Genomic DNA, 9,551 nt, shown 5'->3' with positions numbered 1-9,551 from the left:
AAGTTGGTTTTACGTTCGGCGGGTCAAAACTGGAGGGAGTTTAAAAGTCGGCTGACGACACATTACATTCTCCCTTATCGAGATCAACCTGAAATGCTGGCATATCCTCCTGCAGATTTTTCTTTTATAGAAAAAGCGCATTGGGATATATTTGTTGTTGATCGCACGTCACCTGAGTTTTTGGTATATTTCTACTTAGCATTTATGAAGCACTTGACGACTTGTTAAGCATTGGAACAATATATACTTACTAATCATCTTATAACCAAACTTGTGCTTTTTATGAAGAAATGTCATGATGAAGCGGTAGGAAGAAGGATGCTAAGTGTATATCCTCATCACATGTCTCGAAAAGGTTATGCTAACCTCAAGAATGAATGGGTAAGTAATAGTGCAACAACTTAGTTATTACTCATGTAATGTGACTGATGTTTATACTATTACTAAGGAGTTCATCTACATATGAATGCAGTATCAATCTCATCCAGGTGAAGAAGAAGTTGATCGATCATCAACCTGGGTCCTCGCAAGGAAGGACAAAGATGGAAAATTTTTAAGTGACGTTGTTCAGAAAAAAGCAGAGGAAATTGTAAGTAATAAATTTGTGTCTTAATTCAGTTTGTTCACTACCTCGCCATTTAATTAGAACCTTTTTTCCCTAAATTGTTAGCAAACTTTGAATTCCATATTATACTCCATGTACAAGTTTGACAGTTACATAATTGGATTAGTCTTTTATATGGAAATAGCACATACTGATGATGTGGTACTCGTAATATTGTAGGAAAAACTGTAAAAGGATGTTAAGGAAGGGACACTAAAAGCAGATGTTGAACCGGAGTTTGTACTTGAGATGGGTGAAAATTACCCATCTGCACTTAACCGCTTGTGGACATGGGCACAGGGTGCCCTAGCTGATGGGAGGACTGTTTCTTTTGACCTATGCAAAGAAGCCTTTGCCTCGACAAAGAAACATGTCATTTAATTATCAGATATTTATGCGGTGTGCTCTGGAGGTGAAATTTCAGGCTCTGTCATTTGCCTTTTTATTCAGTAAGTTTCTCCACATATTTAATTATTTTTTTGTAGATAGTCCCTTATCATACTCTACTCACTACTGCTCATTTTATATGTAGCTTGTTAAATGACCATGTCAGAAAACAAAAAATGAGCAGCATGATAAGGTTTGTAAATCCGAGCATGATTGGTGCCATCGGATGTGGTAATGCAGGCCAGATGTCACGTGGACTGGCTGCACATTTTAAGAATGCTAAGAAAGGACAGTACTTTCTATTGCCTTACAATGCCATGTAAGTTTTAATAGAATATCCGCGTAGACATTCTAATATAATTTTGTGGTTAAACATGATTATATGTCCTGCAGTATATTAGTTGAATTTTTAAGAGCATCATAAGTGAAATTCTAATTTTAAGGTTAAATCTGATACTATTCAGTGAAATTCATAAGTTTAATTACTGAGTTTATAACTGGAAATGTTTATTTAATTTTTGGGTTGAATTTTTTACAATATGTTGATATTTAAAATAAGTGAGGATGTGTCACCTTGGATTATTTTTGGGTTATTAATGTTGGCAACATGGTGTGCATTAGTACAAGATTTGCTTGAGTACAATATTAATATTAACATGGTGTTCAATTGTTGCAATTTGAGTAGCAACCATTGGACTTTGACTGTTGCAAATCCTGAGGCGGAGATTGTCTACTACATGGACCCTCTGAAGCGTCAAATTGCTAATGGGGAATGGGTCGATGTTGTGGACAAGTAAGTTCAATTTATAATTTCTATGCATGTAGTCTTGAACCATGAAAGACCATATATATTTTTGTTGGTTTTTATGTGGTTGCAGTGCCATTAAAATTTACAAAGAGGATCTGAACAAGGTTGCGAAGAAGAAAATATTGTGGGAGAACATGGCGGTATTAATCTATTCTGCTCATGTTTTATGTATGCCATTTAAGGACATCATTTTACTTAGTTACTTTTTTTAAAAATTTCAGGGAGTTCCGGTCCAGGCAGGAAGCAAGGATTATGGCCTGTTTGTGATGCGTTACATGAAGGAGATCGTTGAGGACAAAGAACTTGAGTTTGCGGCCAAGGTGAGATTTTCACTTATGGATTTCCGATTGACTTTATACTCTTACTCGTACAATACTACTTGTGACTTGTCTATATTTTTTTGTGTTTTTTCAGTGGATGTGCAGGTCAAACTTGGAGTATACGACTGATGACATCAATGAGATCCGTATTAAGTTTGCAAAATATTTCATGAAATGCCACTCAAACTAGGTGTTTACAGTCAGGATCTTTTGTTGAACTAGTTACTCAGTTTCTTTTTAATTATGCAGTTATGTTGGTTAGACTAAATTGCTGGTATTTTGGTAGATTATGTCTCAATCTATAAGTGAATTGCATGGTCTGTAGATTGGTTTTAAATCTATTTTAGGGATTTAGGTTTCCGTACATTGGTTAGCAGATTTATTTTGGTTGATTTCAAGGATGGATACGCTATAACTTGTATTTGGTTTATTTTGAATGGATTGGTAAATCGATCAGTTTCAAGTTATGTTTGTATTTCTGTGTGTTTCTTTTGGTTGAATGGATTGGTTTGTTTTGAATGGATTGATGTTGATTGTGGGAATATCTTGTTTTAAGTGTTACTAGGGGTTTGTTTGAAAGGCGAATTTCATATAAAAACTTTTACAAAACATCAGATAATTGTGTTTTCAAACAAAAAATACCATTGTACCAGATTAATACGGACAACAATATAAAATTTTCATAATAGTTGACTAAGATGATCAAATTTGCAATCAAACTGCTGTCTAAAACAAACTCATATAACAGTTTTTCTAGTTAAATGTTGTAATCAAGCTTTCAAACAACACAATCTCGAATTAACGGTCGTTTGAAAAAGATAGACGGTTGATTTTTTTTACTCTAGCTTGGCTGTTTAAAACCGTTATGTATTATGGATAAACTATTGCCTGTAGCTTCTTCCAACAAAGGTTGTTCATAACAAAAAGTTGTAAAAAATACATTCCAACAAGCCAGCTGAAACCATTGTGTTAATCCTTTCTGGTAACGGTTAATGGCACCGTTGTCTGAAATCAATCACACGGCTCCTCGATAGTCAACAAAAATTTTATATACCATACGACCGGGAAAAATAGTTGTGGGAGCCTGAAAATCTTGTAGTGTACATCAAGAAAGACACTTGCTAAAACTGCCACCTGATTGTGTGATATAGCTCCTCCTTAACTCATACTGGAATAGCCCATACTGGAAGGCCTACTTGCCTCCCCTTTAGGTGTATCCTGAAATAATCTATACACCGCTTCTTATGGAGCTCATTTGAAATTCGTATGGACCATTATATCCTGAAATTCCGATACCACATGTTGGCCTTACTAAAAAAAATTAACTCTATATTAAGATAATATTATTCGCTTTTGGTTGAGCCAGCATAGATTTTTTATTTGGCACATCCCAAAAGGCCTCATTACTAATGTGGAATTATGGCCCGCTTAACAAGTCCAACAAGTGGTATTAGAGTTTCAGGTTATATTGGTCCATAAGTTTCTCAAATGAGGTCCCTAGGAAAAGAAAGATAGGCTACCCTAGTATGGGCCTAAGGAGGAGGCAAGCAAGCCTTCTATTATGGGTTTAAAAAAGGCAGATAGCTAGTTGGACTTTAGTATGGGTCAAGGTTGAGCCAGAATATCATACAAGGTCGAAGATTTGGAAAGTGTCGAGTTTGATGTGTGAAAGGAGATATTGTTAGGAGTTGTACCACATTATTGTGGGAGGGGCAAATTGCTGGTTATTACGAAGCTAGTAAATCCACGTGGACAAAGCAGATAATATCATACTAACGGGAATTTAAATGAGTGATAATCCAATTCCCATATTTCTTCAATCCTCCCATAAAATGTAATATCTCTACGGGATTTAAATCCTTAGCACTAGAAACTTAGACAGTCTTAGCAACTAAAGAGACTCCACTATTTTAAACAACCCTAACATCATCTCGCTCCTTTGTGAAGTATCAGATCCCGTCAACTAGATAGCCATCAAAAGTCAAAACAGTAAACGATGGTTTTCCTGCTAGCCACCTTATCGTTTCAGAAACACCTTCGACTTTCTCCTTCAATTCAGTCATAACTTTGTTCTCAAACCAATCAGCAAATAACCTATTATGCTCCCCAATCATCCACTGAATATTCTTTTTTTCCTTCATAAATTTTTTCAAGCAACTCTTTATGCATCCTTTGAAAATGCATAAATTTTTGGTTAAAAAGTAAAATAATGCTTATACAAAATTAATCAAGAAAAGAAAAAGAAAAGTTACTTACTTAATATATGGAAACACTTCACTGTTGTTTAAGAGGACGTGTACATCTCGTTCTTTCTCTTCAACAGATTTAACTGTTGCAACCGATAATGGACCAAAAAGTTTTCCTTGGTCCTTCAAAAGTCTGACAGTTGTGAAACTATTTCTAGAAAACTCTGTGCAAAATTCTACAGGTTCTTCTTTCAAGTATGCTTCGGATGTACAACCTTCTGTAAAATAACAGTTTCGCATGTAAATTTTCAACACTTTATTAAAACACTCAAATGGATAAATCTATATATAGAAAACTGGTCCACATAAACGCAATTCCCTGACCAGGTGCACTATTAGATGTATCATTATATCAAAAAAAGAAGGCGGAAATATTTTTTCGAGCTCACATAAGGTTAATAGCACATCGGCCTGCAATTTATCAAGTTTTAACACGTCAACAATCTTGTTGCACAAAGTTTTGAAAAAGAAGCAGAGTCTTATTATGCTAACTCTAACATTTTTCGGAAGTACAAAACAAATTGCGACCGGGAGTAATTGTTGAAGGAGTACATGACAGTCATTAGACTTCATCCCAAATATCTTTAAATTCTCCATAGATACACAATTTCTGATGTTTGACGAATGCCTATATGGCAACTTCATTGATAAGAGTGATTTCAACACTTTTCTTTTTCAGCTTTTGTTAGAGTAAAACTGGAAGGAGGCAGATAAGTTCTTTTTTTTCCTACTTCTGGAGCTAAATCAGTGCAAACCCCTATTTCCATCATATCTAGCCAAAATGCCTCACTCTCTTTGGACTTGAACTTTAAATTCAGTAACGTCCCAATTAGACTATCGCACACATTTTTCTCAACATGCATAATATCGAGGCAGTGACGAACGTGATGGAATTTCCAGTATTCCAACATAAAAAATACTGACTTCTTCTTCCAAGCACAGTCCACCTTGTTCGACTTCTTTACTTCCTTTCCATAAGAAAATTTAATATTTTCTTGCTGTGCCAACACCTCTTATCCGGAAAGGGGTTACCTTGGCTGTCCAAACTCTTGTTGACCATTAAAAGCTGCCTTCTTCTTCTTCTATGGATGATGCATAGGAAAATATCGACGCTGACCTTGGTAACATATTTTCCTACTATAAAGTAAATAGTTAGCAACAGTATCATCACCACACACTAGACAACCCAAATAACCCTTATTGAGACAGTCAGAGAAATTACCATATGCCGGGAAATCAATAATCATCCATAACAAAGTCGCCCTTAAAGTGAAAAAAGATTTTTTGAAGGCATCGTATACATTCAGTTCACCTTCTTCCCAAAAGCTTTGTCAAATCATCAACTAACGATTGTAAGAACACATCAAGGTTATTACCTGGTTCATGTGGACCGAAGACCAATAGTGTTAACATCATAAATTTCCTTTTTTAATATAACCACGGAGGAAGATTATATGTTACCAATACTACCAGCCAACAAGAATACTGACTGGTCAGCCCGTTATTATGTGGGTTAAAACCATCAGCCGATAAAGCTAGTTGAAGATTTCTTGGCTCACTTCCGAAGGCAGGCCACCTGTAATCGATATTCCGCCAAGAAGGATAGTCGGCAGGGTGGGGCATCTATCCATCATGAATTCTTTGGTTGGAATGCCATGTCAATAACTCAGCTATCGAAGAAGATTTAAACATTTGTTTAAATCTTGGGATGACCGGAAAGTAACACATAACTTTCACCGAGATTTTATACCTTTCTCTACCATCCTTACCCACCTTCCAGCGAGATAGCTTGCACTTTGGACACTCCGAAGCAGTCTCATTTACGGCCCTGTATAGAACACATTCATTTGGACACGCATGGAATTTTGTATACTCGAGGCCTAAATTCGAAAGGGTTTTCTTTGCTTCATATGCGTTAACAGGTAATGTAATATCCTGAGGTAGGAATGAGCCAACTGTAGGGAGAAGATCGCTAAATACGCTATCACTCACACCAAATCACGCTTTCTAGTTATGTAATTTTAACACCAAATCTAATTTTATGCCGTCGCTGCCCTCAATTAAAGGTTGTTAAGCATCGGCCACAAACCTCTGAAAATTATGCGAATCTTTGACATCACCCCCTGATTTACCCCCCGGATTATGATATGCTGCTTCACAAACCACAGCAGCTTGTGAAGCACCAGCAGCCGCCGCTTCTGATGCAGCAGCCACTTCTGATGTAGCTTCAAAGGCTGATTTAAATGCATCCGTATTCTGCTCCTCTTCATGAGGGGGTAGTTTGCTACCAACTGACGACCTACCAGTCTTGGATCTGTGCAAAATCCAATCAATATACTCAAGACTGAAACAATTCTCGTAGAGTTGACCCCTTATTACTTTGACCGAAAATTTCTTGAAATTAACACATTTACAGCAGGGCAAGGTATTTTTTTAGGGTTTTTACAATTTTCTTCGGCGTAAATCAAAAACTTTTCGACCCTGACTTTATATTCCAACGAATCCATCTCTTTTGAAATCCAATCTTTCTCCATATTCGTAGGATAACCTATTTCCTACCTAATTTTTATATCAAATATTTAAGAAACAAGCAACATACAATTAGTAATATATATGTATTACTATGTATAATTACCGGCAAAGCAAAGCACGACACTGATTGATTAAAATGATGAAACGAAATGAAACATAGAATAAAGCAGAGCATGACACTAGACAATAAACATATCAAATTAATATAATTTGTAACCTTTATTTCCTGCTTAGAGCATATGCCACCACGTTTGCTTTTCCTGGGTGATAGTTGATGGTACAGTCGTAGTCCTTGATCAATTCTAGCCATCTTCTCTGCCTCATGTTCAATTCCTTCTGGGTGAAGATATACTTCAAACTCTTGTGGTCCGTGTAGATCTTGCACTTTTCCCCGTAAAGATAATGCCTCCATATTTACAATGCAAACACTATAGCTGCCAATTCAAGATTATGAGTTGGATACTTCTCTTCATGTGGTTTCAACTGTCTTGAAGCATAGGCTATCACATTGTCATGTTGCATCAAAACACATCCTAATCCTTTGTAAGACGCGGCACGGTAGATTACAAAGTTTCCTTGATCATCTGGCAAGACTAGCACTGGCAAAGATACTAATCTATTATTTAATTCTTAGAAACTCTCCTTGCACTTCTCATCCCATTCGAACTTCTGGTTCTTTCTGGTGAGTTTTGTCAATGGCCTAGCTATCTTCGCAAAATCTTGCACGAATCTTCTGTAGTAACCTGCCAATCCCATGAAACTTCTTACTTCTGTTGGTGTCTTTTGCCTCTCCCAGTCGACTATAGCTTCAATCTTTGATGGATCCACTTCCACGCCTTTATTGATAATCACGTGCCCAAGAAATCATACTTCTTTTAACAAAAATACACACTTTGAAAACTTTGCGTACAATTTCTCCTATCGTAGTATCCCCAGAACTATCCTCAAATGCTCTGCATGCTATTTTTCTGTCTTGGAATATATCAGAATGTCGTCTATGAACACGATCACAAATTTATCTAAATACTTCTTGAATACTCGATTCATCAGATCCATGAAAGCTGCTGGTGCGTTGGTTAATCCAAATGCCATCACTAGAAACCCATAATGCCCATATCTGGTTCGGAATGCTGTCTTCGGAATGTCCGCAGGCTTGATCTTCAGTTGATGATATCCAGACCTTAAATCAATCTTGGAAAACCATTCAGCGCCTTTCAGTTGGTCGAACAAATCATCGATCCTTGGCAAGAGATACTTGTTCTTAATGGTCAGCTTATTCAATTCTCGATAGTCGATACACAACCGTATACTTCCGTCTTTCTTCTTGACAAACAGCACTCGTGCGCCCCACGGGGATACACTGGGTCTTATCACTCCTTTTTCCAAAAGATCTTGTAACTGAGTTGCCAATTCTTTCGTCTACACTGGTGTCACTCAATACGGAGCTTTAGAAACTGGTTCTGTTTCGGGTGCTAAATCAATTGCAGACTCAATTTCTCTATCGAGAGGTAATCCTAGAAGATCATTTGGAAATACATCTGGAAACTCATTGACAACTGGAATTGTTTCTAGTGCTGGCACTTCTTTGCTGGTGTCTATCACGTGAGCCAAATACGCCTCACAATTCTGATACAATAACTTCTTTGCCTGAGCTATCATTAAAAACTTCTTTTCTTGCTTACTCCCTCAAAATATTAGTTTCTTCTTGCTATCCAATGTCTGAAGTCTCACTTTCCTATTCTTACAATCAATCTGAGCGTTATTTTCTGACAACCAGTCCATTCCTAAGATAACATCAAATTCTCCCAACTTAAAAGGTATTAAGTTGGCATAGAAATGATGTCCCGCTATCTCAATATCGCATCTCGGACACACTCGGTCAAGGGGAACTTGGTTCTTATTAGCTAGTTCTATCATTAATGCTCGTTCTAACAATTCAAATTCACAATGTAATTTATCGACAAAATCTTGAGAAATAAATGACCTTGTAGCTCCACAATCAATTAAAACTTTAGCATTTATGGAGTTGACTGGAAACGTACCTGCAACCACGTCAGAACTCTGAACAGTATCCTTTATAGACATGTTGAATGTTCTGGCTTTTGGCTGGTTCTTTGCGTGTGGTCCTTCAATCCTTGGCACACCCTGAGATGATGGTCCTGCAATTCTTGGAACATTTACACCTTGAGTTGGCTCTTTACAGTTGTTAGCATAATGTCCTATCTTTCTGCATCGGAATCATGTAACTTCTTGTATCTGATTGTAGTACTCATGTGCATGATGTCCCTTCATATTACACTTATAGCACACAGAATTAGCTTTGAAAATCCCAAAGTGTTTTCTGCCACAAAACTTGCAATCTGGCATTGGTGGACGATTGCGCCTCTGCTGATTTGAATTCTGAAAATGGTTGCCTTGTCCTTCATTTCCTAATTTTGGTCTTTTGAATCCCATATTCCTATTACCCTGAAATTCTGGCCTTTTGTTGAAACGGCTCTGGAAATTACCCTGCTGCTGACCTTCTTCTGAGATTTTTATTTTCCTTTTCTTCCCATCATTTACTTTCTGAGACATGTCACTTTTACTTTCGATCACCATTGCTTTCTAAACCACTGCCACATATGAAGTCAACTCAAACATGGCCACTCTGTTCT

This window comes from Apium graveolens, chromosome 10, assembly GCF_009905375.1.
Source record: "Apium graveolens cultivar Ventura chromosome 10, ASM990537v1, whole genome shotgun sequence".
NCBI lineage: Eukaryota > Viridiplantae > Streptophyta > Magnoliopsida > Apiales > Apiaceae > Apium > Apium graveolens.
The sequence above is the reverse complement of the archived record's forward strand: the minus strand, read 5'-3'. Positions refer to the sequence as shown.